This window comes from Mauremys mutica, chromosome 4 (genome assembly GCF_020497125.1).
Source record: "Mauremys mutica isolate MM-2020 ecotype Southern chromosome 4, ASM2049712v1, whole genome shotgun sequence".
NCBI lineage: Eukaryota > Metazoa > Chordata > Testudines > Geoemydidae > Mauremys > Mauremys mutica.
Genome location: NC_059075.1, coordinates 7,428,240 through 7,445,134, shown reverse-complemented (window position 1 = coordinate 7,445,134; position 16,895 = coordinate 7,428,240).

Genomic DNA, 16,895 nt, shown 5'->3' with positions numbered 1-16,895 from the left:
TCTAGACCAAGGGGAGTGTGTCAGGCAGAGTTTTCCCCTGAGCACAGCCCCAAAAAGGAGTATCCACCAAGTCACCTGGAGATCATGAATTCCACCTCTCAGTGGGATGCCAGCCTGTCTGGTCTTCCCCAAACCTCTGAACAGAGCGGGCGGCCCCAGCAGGGGGATATGAACATAGTGGGCCCACCTCAGAGGTGCCCATGTGTCTGATGGTTCCCCAAACCTCTGGGGAAAAAAGGAGTGACTGTCTGCAGCAGGGACATGCATGGCCCTAGCAGCCTGCTATCCAGCAGCTGTGCTCCACAGCACCTTCTTGGCTTCCACAATGTCCAGGCCCAGCCAGTCTAGTCCAAACCCCTGCTCAAAGCAGGACTAATCCTCAGACAGCTTTTTACCCCAGTTCCCCAAATGGCCCCCTCAAGGATTGAACTCACAATCTTGGGTTTAGCAGGCCAATACTCAAGCCACCAAGCTATCACCTCTACCTTTCTGGGGCCTGGTGAGCCTGCTTTTCTGGGTGGTTCCCTTTCCTCTAATGCCACTGCAGAGCCCTGTGCTGGCTGCCAGGCTCCCCCAGGCCCGCTCCCTACAGCTAGCTCACCTCAAACCTCCATCTTAACCCCTGAAATCGCTGCTCCTGGATCTTCAAACCTCAGCCCAGGAAACAAAGCGAGCACCGTGCTTGTGCCTGGGGGAGGGGGAAGAATCTTTCAGATGTGATGTAAACTGGGGCCCTGGTTTTAGATACATGCTAGTTAAGGCCCCCCTGTTACAAGACTCACCACCTGAGAGCGCCCCCTCATGGCAAAACTTGGTATTGCAGCACTTCTGCCTCAGTTTCCCCACAACAATCTTCAGCCTACGTCACTGTAGAGGTGTCATAGCCCCCTCCTCCCCCTGAGCCAAGCTACTTTAAAGTGTTCAAGCCCTTCCGGGAGCCAGCGAGCTCAAGTCTGAAAACAAGAGTCTTCAGCCCTGCTGGGCTCAGCCTTCCACCCTCCACACACCCCCTGCCAGCCGCAACAGCCCATCTTGCAACCTAACCGCTGGCGCCTGGGCACCGATCACCCCAGCTATCCACGCCCGCCCTAGCTGCCTACCAAGAGCCTCTGGCAGCTCAAAGCCCTCAGCCAGCTCTGAGTGCGAGACCAGCTTCATATTAGAGCAGCCTGTTTGTCAGGCCTTCCAGCCTCTTCCGGGCTAGCTGAAGCCCAGCTGCTTGTCCCACATCACTCTCCTCCCAGCAAGCCCTCGTCTGCTGGGCTTGTCTCCTTCTTAAGTTCCACACCCAACGCAGGCCTAACTGTCCCAAGGCCTTGTGGCCCGCTAGGGTATGTCTTCCCTGCAGCTGGGACCGAGCCCCCCGGCCTGAATAGACACGTTTGCTAGCTCCACTGTGCTCAAAATAGCTGTGTGGACGCTGCTGCGCCAGCAAAGGCTGGGGCTACCCACCTGAGCTCACCCCCGCACGGGGTCAGGCCCGGCTGAGCTCGGGGGGCTAGCCCAAGCCTCCACTGGTGCTGCAGTGTCCACACTACTATTTTCAACCCACTAGTTGAAAGGGCTGAGGGACTCGCTGCCAGCTGCAGTGCAAGCTGCCCCGTTACACATCCCTTCTGGGCGCCCCTCCCAAGACACGCCCTGGACTGAGGGCTCCAAGGTTGGCCTGCAGGAACCAACGCGTCTGTGTATCTCTCAATCACAGGGAACGTGTCAGAGGGGGGAGCCGTGTTAGTCTGGAGCTGTGAAAAGCGACAGAGTCTCCTGTGGCACCTTATAGACTAACAGACGTATTGGAGCATGAGCTTTCGTGGGTGACTCATGCGTCTGACGAAGTGGGTATTCACCCACGACAGCTCATGCTCCAATACGTCTGTTAGTCTATAAGGTGCCACAGGACTCTGTCGCTTTTCACAGGGAAAGGTTCCTCTGCTGCCCCAGTTTTCAGGGGCAGGTTTTCCCTCCGTTTTCTGCTTTGCCCCAGGGGCCCCAAATGTCTCTGGGTAAAACAGAAACATGGTTGTTTCCTCAGGCCTCTGAGCAAGAGTTCATGTCTCTCCCCCCTGCTTTTCTCTGGCAGTTTTCCCTCTGGCAGTTTCTCCCTATCCCAGAGATCTCTGCTGGGCTCCTGCTGGCCGGCCAGCCACCACATGCCTCTCAGCTTTCTATTGCTTCCCTTATTGCGTCACATCTCGGAGCCCTTAACTAGTGTCCTTCACTGCCGGCTAATTGCACAAGCCTTCAAGAAACCAGACTGTTCAGACACAGCTGTAGGCTGGCTTCCTCCTGCGCGGAGAGCGCCTCCTACTGTGAGATTGACCGCCTGCTGCACCAGCCCTCAAGAGAACAGGTTGTCCAGGTACACTTACGTGTTAGCTTCCCGTTGCTCAGTTCTGTCCAGTTTAGAAGCACCCTGGTCCCTCAGACCCCGCCACACACATAGGGTGCAGCTTTCTCTGAAGAGTGATATGGCCTAGAAGGGCTGAGGATAATTTCTCTGAGGGAGGTCCTATCTGAGCCAGCTCTTAGTCAGAACTCGTGAAATCTTCCATCTTCAGGCTGCGGGTCACTTTCAGTATCTGGGGCATACATTCTGGGAGAGCACCTGAACGTGTGTCTCAATAATGGGGTCCACTTGTCAGACAGCCGGGTTTCCCGAAGCCTCCCACCGTGTGCTTTTCATGGCAAGTACAGAGCATCGGGCAGCTGGCTGCGTTTCTCTGGTAGCTGAGCCAGTGCAGTAATAATGAGGGCGTCATTTACCGCTGCTATAGGCCAGCAGTGAATTTCTAGCACCTCGGGTGCAAGGATGGGGCGGGGGGTGGGGGTGTGCGGGGGCTGTCTCTGAGTCACAATGCCTGCTGGGGCTGCTGCTTTTGGGCGGGGGGGAACAACTCGCACACAACCCTTTGCTAAGGCTATTGTTACAGGCTAGCTCTCATCCATTAGAAAACTGCAAGGTCAAAATAGGCGTAAGATGATAAAGGCCACACAGTAGTAGTTTTGTGTAATCAAAAAGTAGGTTTAAGTTTAACTCTATGGGATTTTTGTCACAATAAAAGCTTCTGGCTAAGTTCCTTGATGTGACATACACAGACTTAAAGGCCACATTGGCATCATCTAGTATTCATCACCCCTGTGGGTCACTGGCCCAGGGGCAAGGTTTCAGTAAGAAACCCCAGAAGGTCCTTTTGCCTTCTTGCCTCCGTTCCTGGGGACTGGCTGAACGCCTCTGAGACGTTGCCATTTCCACTGCGACTGCCGTGCGCCTTCATTAATAAAACCTCAGCTAATATTACATTTGAATTACAAATGAGCGCCTTGAAAAGAGGCATTCTATGGGATCAAGGAGGAATTTTTTTTATTAAAAAAAAAAACAAGTTTGGTATCAATTATGAAAGCGAACATCTGCAATAGTGAAGTGAAGCAAACGATCTGGGGGGAACGCTGAACGGCGCTATTCCTACTGGAACCTGGCGGGAAGGTGGGGTTATGTTGAAGAAGCCGTCAGTAACTGCCTCATTTCAGTAGATGTAATACAGCTGCTTCTGTCACTTCCGTTAGCATCTCTCACATCGCATAAAAAGATCAGAAGGCAGGCCCAGAATACAAACAACCAACGCAGATGTTTGCAGTGCATGGCGGGTTATCTATGTTACTGCTTATGGGCCTGTCTAGCTCATAAGAATGTCTGATCCCTAGATTCTGGAGTAGACAAAGACATAACATTGGTTGATTATAATGTTATTTTACTCGCATATTAATGGAGACCATTTAATTACATTATAACGATATATATCAGTGGGCCAAATTCAGCACTGGCTTATGCAGGTATTACCTCTACGGAGGTGACCAACTTTCTCATACAGTATCATGTAATTACTCAGTAATGGTTATTTCCGCTTTCTAAATCACAGCCGACATTACATAGTAATTGCTCTTTGGACTCAGTAAGCCTAATTAATTACCAAGCCAAATACAGAAACATGTAATTACTTACGACATAATTACATTGTGCGGACTGGTTTTTAAGCAGAGCTCTTCAACAAGATTAATAGGGAGTTCTGCTGAACAACTGCTGGTACATTGGCAGGCCAATGGTATTGGTATTTGCTAAGGAATCCATTGTCTGGTAACACAGCATCATCAGCAAAAGTTATTCACATTCAAAGTCCCACAGGACAGTGACCCAGGTACGTACTGATTTAATGTCTGCAGGGGAAATTCTGAAGAGACCCAAGGACTTGGACTCTTTCAAGCAGGGGCAGATTAAGCACATTGGTTTGTGGATTCAAATCCTGGCTACTGGGGTGCTCAGGGCCCAAGAGACCTGAGATCCACAGATCCAACTGTGGGGCGGTGACAGGGTGACTGGCCCCGCACTGGAGCAGTCATGGCAGGAAGCAGCCCAAGGAGGGACTAGCCAGTGTCCCAGAGGCAGTTGGCGTGTTGCGGGTGGATTCCCCGCTGACTTAGTGGTGAACCCATTTGCCATTACCAGAGCCCTGGTCTGGGACCTGGTGGAGCAGGAAGGGCCTGGGTCCCCCTACCCAGCCACCCCCTTTGGGGGGTGTCCCACTTAACTCCCTCCTACTGACTCTGGCCCCGAGGCCATGTTTCCCTGCAGCCCAGGGGACTTTCATTGGCACCAGCCATTGGGCCCCAGAGCCCAGAGGTTGAGGACAGCCATTGAGACTGGACGATGGGGCTACCATGCCCTGGCCTCAACCCAGAGTGTACTAGGCAGGGGCGGCTCTAGGCACCAGCAAAACAAGCTGCTGCCTAGGGCGGCAAAATATAGGGGGCGGCAAAAGGCTGGGGCTGGGGCCCCAGCTCATCCTGCCGCTGCGAGCCGAGGAGCGGCCCGTCCCCTGCAGCCAGGCAGGGCCGTGCTACCGGCTCCGCTTGGGGGAGAGGGGGGCCCCTTACCGGTAGCGCGCCCCCGCCTGGCTGCAGGGGACGGGCTGCTCCTCCTCCGCTTGTTCCCCGGGTCCTAAACAGCCCGGCAGCAGCTTGCCTGGGGGGGCGGGGCTGAGCTCCACCCCGCTCAGAGCCGCATGGTCAGGGGGCGGGGCTACGAGCTCCGGGCCGAGCGGAGGCAGCTGAGCTCAGCCTGGAGCTTGCGGCCCTGCCCCCTCCCCACGCCGCTCTGAGCCGGGAAGAGCTCAGCCCCCTCCGGAGCCATGCGGCTGCCGCGCGGTGAGCCGGGGGTAAGCAGCCTGGGGTAAGCAGCTGGGGAGGGGGTGGCTAAGGGGCAGGGAGTCCCGGGGGCAGGGAGGGGGCACAGGTTCTGTGGGGGGGGGCAGTCAGGGGCCAGGGAAGGGGGGCTGGATTGGGGGGATCTCAGGGAGGTGTTTGTCAGGCACCCCCCGACCCCATTACCCCCCAGGCCCAGCCCTGACCCCCAGCTCCAAGCCCAGCCCCTCTGAGGTGGGCACCCCCCTCACCCCATTTCCCCCACAGCCCTGACCCCCAGCTCCAAGCCCAGCCCCTAGGACCTGGGCACCCCCCCGGCCCCATCCCCCTCACAGCCCTGACCCCCAGCTCTGAGCCCAGCCCCTCTGATCCAGACACCCCCCTCACCCAATTCCCGCCACAACCCTGACTCCCAGCTCCGAGCCCAGCCCCTCTGATCCGGACACCCCCCTGACCCCATTCCCCCCACAGCCCTGACCCCCAGCTCTGAGCCCAGCCCCTCTGAGCTGGGCACCCCCCTGACCCCATTCCCCCCACAGCCCTGACCCCCAGCTCCGAGCCCAGCCCCTCTGATCCAGACACCCCCCTCACCCCATTCCCCCCACAGCCCTGACCCCCAGCTCCGAGCCCAGCCCTTCTGATCCGGACTCCTCCCTGACCCCATTCCCCCCACAGCCCTGACCCCCAGCTCTGAGCCCAGCCCCTCTGAGCTGGGCACCCCCGACCCCATCCCCCACTGCCCTGACCCCCAGCTCTGAGCCCAGCCCCTCTGAGCTGGGCACCCCCTGACCCCATTCCCCCCACAGCCCTGACCCCCAGCTCCGAGCCCAGCCCATCTGATCCGGACACCCCTGACCCCATCCCTCACTGCCCTGACCCCCAGCTCTGAGCCCAGCTGCTCTGAGGTGGGCACCCTCCGACCCCATCCCCCCACCCCAGACCCCCAGCTCTGAGGCGAGCCCATCTGAGCCAGACAACCTCCGACCCCATCTCCTCACAGTCCTGAGCCCCAGCTCTGAGCCCAGCCCATCTGATCCGGACACCCCTGACCCCATCCCCCACTGCCCTGACCCCCAGCTCTGAGCCCAGCTGCTCTGAGGTGGGCACCCTCCGACCCCATCCCCCCACCCCAGACCCCCAGCTCTGAGGCGAGCCCATCTGAGCCAGACAACCTCCGACCCCATCTCCTCACAGTCCTGAGCCCAGCCTCTGTGAGCCGGGCACCCCCCAGAGCCCAGCTCCCCACCCAGCCCTGGGCAACAGCAGCACCACCTCCAGGCAGTGACAGCCCATTGGCACCAACCATCACCATCACCCAGCAACAGCCCATTATGTAATTGCAAATGTATACAGACCAGTAAAGCATTTAATGTTTTTAAATAATGTATTTGGTGTATTTTCAAATTATTACAAATTAATTTTCACTAGTTATTTTTTACATTTCCAAATACATGTTACTATAGTATTGCAACTTTTTTTTATGGAAGGGGCCCCCAAAATTGCTTTGCCCTGAATCCTCTGGGCGGCCCTACCCAGTGTGTGTGAGGAGCCGGGGAGGGAGGGAAACGGGGTCCCCTGGAGCCGAGCCCAGGCTGCGATGGTGGCGAGGGGCTCCTGCAGTGTGTGAGGAGGTGAGCGGCCGACTGGGTTCGTCGGTGCTGAGCAGGTAGCCCCGCAGCCGGAGATCCTTGCCTTCCCTCCTGCCGGGGCTGGGCCAGGGCACCGTGAGGCTGAAGAGCAGCAGGTCCAGGGGGCTCTCCAGGTCTTTGGCCGCCAGCATGTCGGGGGTGAGGGCGGTGAGCACGAACTGATCCACCTTGGCCACCAGCAGTGCTGCGAAGCCCAGGGAGGGGGCCGTGTTCTTTGCACCACCCCATAGCCGTGCCGCCACCTGGAAGTACTCCCGCTCCGTGCTGCCCAGCAGCTCCACCCGCATGGGGACGGAGTCGCAGCTGGGCCAGGGCTCGGCTGCAGTGTGCTGGTAGCGGATCCCACATTTGGGGGGAGGCCAGTGCTGGGGCAACAGGGGGTGTGAGTGGGGGGTACTGGTGGGCGGGGGGGGCTCATGTCTGGGGGTGGGGGGGGCAGCCAAAAAAATTTTTGCTTGGGGCGGCAAAAAACCTAGAGCCGGCCCTGGTACTAGGCCTGCAAAAGGGGCCTGTCGTCTGGCAGAGAGTGACCCAGGTGGCGCACAAGGTGGGGACCAGTTTGAGGATGGGGGTTGGCTCTGCCAGTCCTCTGTAGCCTTCTGTGTTTAAATGTACAATGTTATGCGTTGTATATCATCTCCAACACATACAAACGCCATGCTAAGTTCAAACATGAGACAGTAAAAGGCAGGAGGCAGGTGCATCTGTCCAAGCAAGCCCTTAGGCAGCTGGGCCCGCCTGTGACCGGGTGCTTGGGATGGGCCACACTGGGAATGCCACACTCAGGGCAGACTCAAGGAATAGGGCAGACAATCCCCAAGGCTGGTGGTTTACTCTCTAGTTCGACTTACCAAGCCAGTAACAAAAGAGCTTCTGCACTACCACACTGGTTAACCAGGAAACAAACACAGTCTCCTTTAGGCATTCTAGTCACTGGCTCCCATCCAGACAACCAAGTCTAACAGATTTCAGAGTAGCAGCCATGTTAGTCTGTATCCGCAAAAAGAACAGGAGTACATGTGGCACCTTAGAGACTAACAAATTTATTTCAGCATAAGCTTTCGTGGGCTACAGCTCACTTCTTCGGATGCATAGAATGGAATACACAGACAGGAGATATTTATACATACAGAGAACATGAAAAGGTGGAAGTAGCCATACCAACTGGAAGAGTCCAATCAATTGAGATGAGCTATCAGCAGCAGGAGAAAAAAAAACTCTGAAGTGATAATCGAGATGACCCATAGAAGGTGTGAATAGAAGTCTAATAGAGTGAGAGGTTATTGAAAAGCCATTTTCACCATATGTGAGGTTCTGCTAATCCCAAAGGATCAGACACTTCTCTCCAGGTCAATAGAAATCTCAGCTCTTACCCAAATATCACACTGTCGGCCAATCCTTAGTAAACTAACTAAAGGTTCATTAATAAAAGAAAAGAAGAGTTGTAAACGGTTAATAGACCATATACATACAAATGATTGCAAAGTTCTTATGTTGGGTTTGTAGCAGGGATGGAACAGACTGCTGGCTTGCAACGTGTCTCTGGAAGGCCCATGGTTCACTGGTACTGAGATAGATTACAATGTGGCGCGATCCATTCTCCACACTTTCCCCTGATTCTTGGTATCTCCGGGCTGGCCCTCTGCAATCTGCTCGTTTGGAGACAAGCACAGGAGGAGGTCTGTTTTCTATGAGAGTTTTGTCAGCAATGCTGTTGGGGACCAGTAGAGCCTGTCCCAGTGTCCGAACCTTGGGAGAATCAGGCGGAGGCACCTATGCAGGCAGAACCTTCTGTTGAAGCTACATCCGAACTCCCCTCGAAACACCAGGACTACACCAATGTATTTGAAAAGAGGAATGAGGAAACCCTGCCTCCACACTGGGCTCATGACTACCCAATAGAGCTGCATCCAGAAGCAAAGATACCATTTGTACAAATGCATGCCATGTCAGAATCCAAGCACTCTGAGAATACCTCCAGGAGAACCTGACCCAAGAGTTATCTGCAAGTTGACCTCATCAGCTGGCGCACCAGTCCTTTTCATCATGAAGAAAGACAGCAGTCTCCAACTCTGTGTGGACTGCTGCTCATTGAATCAGGTAACTGTCAACAGTTGTTACAGGCTACCCCTGATTCTAGAGTGGCTGGATCTTGTGGAGGCCATCTGTATAGTCACTAAGTTGGACCTCCAGAGGGTGTACAATCTCATGCAAATCAGGGAAGGGGATGAGTAGAAGACGGCCTTCCAAAGCCAGTATGGCCACTATGAATATCTCATAATGCCCTTTGGGCCAAGCAATGCCCCAGTCACCTTCCAACATTTTAATAATGATATTGAACGAGTATGTCATTGTCTACCTAGATGACATACTGGTCTTTTCTGACTACCCTGAACAGCACACCACTCACGTCTGAATGGTCCTGGAATGCTTATGGCTGCATGGCCTGTACACCAAGCTCAAGACGTGTGCCTTCAATTGGGCCTCCGTGGAGTTCTTGGGCTTTGTGTTATCCCCAGAAGGGATCCAGCTCGACCCATGCAAGGTCCAAGCCATCCAAGATTGGTGACTCTCCACTCAGTACTTGACTTCCCAGTGTGTGTCAATTTTTATTGATAATTCCTCCCAAATTTTTCAAGACAAATCAAGCACCTCTCTGCTCTCCTCTGGGAAAACTGTCCAGTTCTACTGGTCTCCCAATCAGCTGAAATTTGCCTTCATTACCGCACCCATATTGGCTCATCCAGATGTCATGCAAACCTTCACTGTAGAAGTTGATGCCTCCAGTATGGCAATCAGGGCTCTCCTCTCCCAACAGCTTGGTCCCGAACAAGTATTAAACCCATGTTCTTATTAATTGAGGAAGCTCACCCCTGCAGAGCTAAACTACAATAAAAACCACCTAGTGCATGTCAGCATTACCTGAGAGGAGCTCCCCATCCATTCCAGGTATTCACTGATCGTACAAATCCAGAATTCTGGACTCTGTGACAAGCTAATCCAGTCCCTTTTGAACTCCAATTATCCCACTCTTTGAATGTGTCACTTTCAAAACCCTACACGGAAAACTCTTTCCCTCACAGCCATCTCCTCCACTGGTACAGATATAGGGCCGTGAGGAGCACATGGTTCACAAGATCCTGGACGCTAAACATAAACGTGGCAGGCTCTGGTAATTTATTGACTGTGAGGGTGTTGGAATTATTAATAATATTTGAAATTATTAATATTAAAATGGGAAACTACCAAACACTTATTTAACTATAAATTCCTTTTATTAAATCCAAAGGGCAAATGGTACATATACAATTGTTCTGAACATGACTAACAAGCCTAAATAATAAGTAGGGCTGTCAATTAGTTGCAGTTAATGCAAGCAATTAACACACCCCCTCCTGCATCCCAACCCCCAGCCCCAACCCTGAGCCCTCTCCTGCACCCAAACTCCCTCCCAGTGCTCACACCCCCACCTGCACCTCAACTCTCTGCCCCAGCCCTGAGCCCTCTCCCACACCCAACTCCCTCTTGGAGCCTGCACTCAGAACCTCCACCTGCACCCCAAACCCCTCATCTCTATCCCCATCCCAGAACCCTCACCCCCAGCCGGAGCCTCACCTGCTCCAACCCCCTGCCCCAGCCCAGAGCCCCCTCCCACACCCTGAATCCCTCATTTCTGGCCCCACTCTGGACCTGCACCCCCAGCTGGAGCCCTCTCCCCCTCCTCCCCACACTCCAACCCCCTGCCCCAGCCCAGTGAAAGTCAGTGAAGGTGGAGGAGAGCGAGCGACTGAGGGAGGGGGGCTGGAGTGATTGGGGGTGGGGCCTCGGGGAAGGGGCGGGGCAAGGGTGTTCGGTTTTGTGCAGTTAGAAAGTTGGCAGCCCTACTGTAGCGTGTCCCCTGCTTCTCCAAAGAACAAAGCCAGACCCTGAGCTTGTGTAAATCAGTAAGTTCCGCGCCAGTCACTGGAATTCAGTCATGTTACACTAGCTGGGGATCTGGCCTGAGAGTTCTTGAGTGAGAGTTATTGAAATTCTCAGAGTGTGACGCCGGAAGGGATTAATGACAGCCTTAGTCCCAAACGCTATTTCAAAGGAGCTTTTTGAATGGAAAAGCTGCTGCTAGTGTCTGATCTATTTCAGATTCCGTGGTTGTAGCACCCTGTCAAACATGCAGTTAACGACACCATAATGAATGAGTCATCGTTTGGAAATGAGATTCCTAATTATTTTTGCAGGATGCTGATTGCCAAGTGTGGTGTTTGCAGTTTATCTAAATGACAGAATACAATCTCTTAATTGGCTGGTGGATCATGTGGCTGAAGCACAAGGAGATAAATAGCCATCATTAAACACCAAACATCGTTAAACATCAAACCGTGGCATTGATAAGAATGGAGCATTAATTTAGCTGTTCAGAAAGTTTGTCTATTAGCACATTTGCCAGTGAAACTTTTGGCTCTTTGCATGGCATGACCCGTGTGTGCAGACAGCAATCACCAACTACTGCCTGCAAGACTGAGGAAGAGAGAAGGAAACTTTGAGAGACAATGAGAAGGCCCTTACTCCACAAGTAGTCCTGGTGGAACCAGTGGGAGTTTACACAGAGTGAAAGTCTACTTAGCATGAGGCTGTCCTAGGGGACAGAAATACTAGGGAACCCAGGGGAGAAAAAAACAAGAGATACCACCACGAAGGAGAGAGAGAGAGAGGGTGAGTGAGAAACTCTAATCCACCCTCAAAAAATGAAATGAGGGAAGATGCACACTGAATGCACTATAGTTCTTCTTGTTTGCCGTGGGGCTGATCTTGGCATGGAGGACATAATAGCAATTGCAATGGCCTCTCTTTCCATGTGACAAAGCCCATAGCATGATCTTTGTAGCCAGCATCAGCAGAGCTGGGATAGCTTAAAGGGGCTTTTGGAGGTGGTTAGGTTAACAATTTTTGGTGACTATTTTCTATGGGAAGTTGTGTGAAGCATTTTGCCCCCTCTGATTGTCATTCCATAATCACACAGGCCAAAAAACAACAAACAAACCAAAAAACTTAGTTCTGTGCTAAGGATTTACTCTTGAGATGCTGAAAAATGAAAATTGTGGATTTGTAAATGTGTATATGAGTTTTCTTGTCAATGTCCTGTACAAGCTACAAAAGGACAGGCCAGGTCAGACATGGGACAAATAAAACTAATATACAGGTAGAAAACGTGATGAAATTTAAATGCGCTGTTTTACTACTCATACATTGTAGCTTTATTAATCTGTAACTAGTAACTGTTAATCATTGTTACAATTTTATCTAGTATCTTTGGGAAGAGCCTGGGAATCATTCACACTTAAAGAGCTGAGATAAAATCCCATCCGCGTTGATGGAGCCAGGATTTCATTCCTCTTGGTTTGTTCTATCAGTGTAGCCCCGATCCCGGCCCCCTCTGGGTTGGCACAGCAGGGATTGAAGCTGGGCTCTTAAACCATGAATGGCTGCAGCTTGAGTCCAAGAGCCAACCCTCTGTAGCTGTAGCAACTCATGTCCTCTGGGGATCAGCCCAGAGAGGAGGACTTAGTCCACTCAGCAGCGGGTTAGGTAAAGACAGACGTGCTTCATTGTAAACACATGAGGAATCCCACTGAGGGCTGTAGGATTATTTGTATGCTTAAAGTCAAGCATGTGAGTAAGCGTTTGCAGGACTGGGGCCTAGATCTTGAGCGTACTGTGTTTAATCCAGAGGTCCCCAAACTGTGGGGCACTAACCCCCTAACGGGGTATGGAGGAATGTTCCCTAGCCCCATCCTGCCCCCAGCACCGCTCTGGCTCCCAGCTCTGTCCCTGCCCCCAGCCTTGGCGCAGCTCCGCACGCAGCTGGGGGCCCAGCTGCCGGCCCCCACCACGCCCCGGCTGTGACTCCGCTCCCAGTCTCAGCCCCTGGCTGCGGCTCTGTTCCCAATCCGGGAAGAGGGTGAGGCTGGAGGCGGAGGCAGAGCCGCGAATGGAGTCACACGGCCGCGAGCCTGGCTGCCGGCCCCCTCCATGGGCGAGCTGCAGCTCTGCTCCTGCCCCCAGCCTCAGCCCCTGGCTGCAGCTCCATGCCCCCTCCTGGCCCCAGAGCCATGCCTCAGCCACAGCCCAGCTCCATGGGAGGGGGAGGGTGTGCGGACAGGGTTAAAGGGGGGCACAACTGGTTTAATCTATGTTAATAGGGAAATGGAAACTTGTAATAATACCGATCCCAAAAGTAGGTGGTTAATTGTTTTTTGCAAACATACATTATCTGATTCAACAGGTTCTTCATACACCTTTGTCATCTTTAATATTAAAGTCAGTCTTGTTCTATTACATTTTAACCGTACTGAGATGTGGGTTTCTGGTGTCAGCATAAGTAGGGTTAGGGGGAAAGGTGCATGGAGGTTTACAGTCACTGCTGTTAACTCATGGGGTAGTCACACAATGCCAGTGATGATCCACAGCTGTGAGAAAGATTGGTTATAAAACACACCTTGGCTAAATCATTTTAATTAAGCAGCTACCTCTGCTAAGTTTCTCACTGGTCTTTGGATCTTTATTCCTTAGCTAAAGTAGAGACTAGAGAATTACTGGAAAGGGATGAGCTTTATTAGCCAAAATAGGATTTAAAGCAAATAAGAAATGACAGAAAGCAAAATAACTGTGGTTAGCCGATAGCTTTTACAATCTTTCAGACAAATTCAGCGTGGGGTGTGACAGTTCCTCAAGTGATGATAAAGCAGGTCAGGGCTGTATCACGGTCTTGTTGTGAAGGCCAAACTCTTTCTCTCATTCTGTACAATTCTGGGTGGGGGATTGTGGGATCAACATCAAACTATGGTTCCTTATTGTCACAGGCTGGCAGGCCCCTTTAAATGAAGCAGGTTCAGCTCCGCTGTGCACTCCAGGTGCTCCCAGTTTGACCAATCAAGAAGACAGGGCCCCACCTGAGGCTATAAAGGGAGGGGTTTACTAAGTGCCTATATAAGAAAAAATCCTGACCATCGGAATTGTCCCTCTAAAACTGGGCCACCTGGTAACCCTACCAGGAGGGCTTCCTGACCTTGAAAGCAAAGATAAACTTTGAGGCGATCAGCAGACCAAGAGCCATTTTAGCAGCCTTCACTTGAGGAGACAAACCCAGTGCTTTGAGCTCTGTGTTGGATCCTGGCAGCCAGGAAGAATGACTGTGGTGAGAAAAGCGAGAGCATTTTGTTCAGAGGCTAAGTGAGGTTTTAGTCTGATAAGTGTGTGTTTGGTGGCAACCATCTCTATCCCAATTCCTTCTGTGTGCTGTCACTTACATATCCGGTCTCTGTTAATACACTTAACTGTGTTTTATTACCCAACCAACCATCTCCCTGCTGTGTTTCAAACTGAAGAGTAAAATCCTCAGCCAAGCTAGCAGGCTGGTGCTGGATGCTGTCTCTTTAACGGAGCAGGCACCTTAGTGGGGTTTTGTGGGTGCTACAGTGAGGGCTGAGCATTACAGAGGAGATGGTTTGGGGGAGACTCAGGATTGGAAGGGCTGTCGGTGTTGCCCCACATGAAGTGCCCAGGCTGGGGAAGCCAGGGTGAGGCCATTGTGATGTGAACAGGCTGCTGGTGTCAGGGCCAAAGCTGTGCCATGAGCACGCACCCAGCGTTCCAGCAAAGGAAGTGACACTGGTCTGAGCGAACCCCCAAAGTGTCCCACCGTGATGTGGGCACTCATGGTGTGTTTGGGATGGGAGAGAGAGCAGCAGATGTAGAATGCAATTGGAGGAGCCTGTTAAAAAAGGTGTGGGAGGACATGCAAAACACACCAATAGGAATGTTTTTACTACTACAAATTAAAGTGTGCATCACACAGGGAGAATTTCGTATTAGAAAAAGGTAACAATTGGAGATATACCAATCTCCTAGAACTGGAAGGGACCTTGAAAGGTCATTGAGTCCAGCCCCCTGCCTTCACTAGCAGGACCAATTTTTGCCCCAGATCCCTAAGTGACCCCCTCAAGGATTGAACTCACAACCCTGAGTTTAGTAGGCCAATGCTCAAACCACTGAGCTATCCCTCCCCCCAGCTTTACTAGACAATATTTCTAAAAGGTTTTGATAAAATCAATATATTTTGTTTGTGGCCATGAGAAGCAGCAATTTAATTTAAAACTAACCCCAATTTGTCGTATTGCTTTGAGCATAGTTTTACTCCATGACTTTGTGACCATGTCTAAGAGTGAGTCAAAAAACCAGCAACACAGTCTGACCAGGCAGCCTTAATTCTGGCATTTCCTAACGTCCGAGTGCTTGACTTTGCAACCTTAACAATGTTCTTTTAAGGTAAGTTTTTTGCATATAATTTCCCAGGATTTTAAAAAAAGCAAAGGGGGAGGAGGGAAAAGAAATCAGATCATATCGATACACACATGGGTCATCAGCAGGGCTGGAACTTTTAGATCCACCACATGGCTCTCTGCCACCACCACGGAGTAAGTGACAGCCAGCAAGTACGCTGACCTCCTGGATGGGGTCCTGCACTAGAGAGGTACAGGACACTTTGTCGGTGGGTTTCACGGTTACTTGCTAATGGAGGACTGATAAGACTCAGGAATCTTGGGTTCCACCCCAGGCTCAGGAGGGCAGGGTGCTCTAGTGGGCACAGATCCTTCTGCCTGTTGTCCTCCCCGCTTCATCCCCAGCTTAATCCCTTCATCCCACCTCATCCTCTCCAACCTGGTCCTGTCCTGTCTCTACCCCACCATTGGCTCCTCATCCCCGTCCCATTCTCTGCAGCTAGCTGGTCCCAGTCTCCACTCGTCGGGTCTCTCATCGCAGTCCCAGGCTCCTTGCACCCGAAATCCAAGTCTACTTCTCTGGACTCCTTGTCCCAGTGTTCCCACAGCTGCCAGATTTCCCACCTCCCCGCCTTGCTCAGATCAAGTCTCTTTACTCAGCCAGTCCCACTTGTCCCCCTCCTAGTTCCTTGTCTGATCTGTTTCCTTCCCACTCCCACCCCACCAACCTCTAGTAGTGTCCCCCACCTGCATGACTCAATCTCACTGGCTTCCAGTCTCTCCCCAGGCTCATCCTCAGTCAGTCCCCTCCGTCCCTGGGCTCCTTGTCCCAGGCTCTTTGCCCGGCCAGCCCCAGGTTTCCCCTTGCACCCTGGTTACTCATCAGATCTGTCCTCCTTCCCCCCCCCCCAGCTCCCCCACATTGGTGCCCAGTCTCCTTGCCCAGCCAGTTCCTTTCTCTCCCCCATCCCAGATCCGAGTCTCAGCTGCACATTTGGGTTGCTGTCCAAGAGGATGGCAAAAAGCCCTTCCCTGACACGAAAGCCAGTTTCCCCTGCCAAATTCCAAGTTCCTGATCCAAAGCATGGGGGCACTGGAGCTTTTCAGCGAAAAGGTCCCCTGAATTTTTTTTTAAATAAGCAAAACATATTTTTCATTCGCCTTAAGCTCAGAAATGGCTGCACTGTTGTGGCTGATTCCCTCTCCCCGCCCCCCCTGAAAATTTCAGCCCAAAGGGTTAAGGTTTGACGAAGTTAGAAACAACTGAAAAGTGTCTTTTATAATGGGGAGTGTTGGCCAGCCCTAATCATAGGTGGTGCTATCAGCCCCATCTATTGTCGGTATAGCGATGCTTCTCCCTCTTTACAGAAGTCTAAGCTATGGGCTACCCTGTTGAACGGTTTTAGGCTTCTCCCATCTCTTTGGGTAGTGTGCAATGGACCCTGGGGCACAGGTTTCCGCCAGAGTTGTACAAGGGTATCCACTGATCTCATTGGCAGCTAGAATTTCTAGCTTTGGGCCTACTGATCTGTGGATGGAGGCCGGACATTTGGTCCCTGATCTTGGTACTTTCCCTTGCCCAAGCAGCTTGAGGGAAGTGACCTGAGCCACTTCAGAGGCTTAAGCTTTATGTTATCATAGTTTTGGACATATATAAAAGCATGCACCTCTTGCGCTGCTTTCCAGCCTGCTCCACCCAGGGGGCTCTCTGCTCTGCCCTGAGCTCTCCGGTGCCAGGCACAGCCTGCTTTGCTCTGCCCTGAGTTCTCCGGTG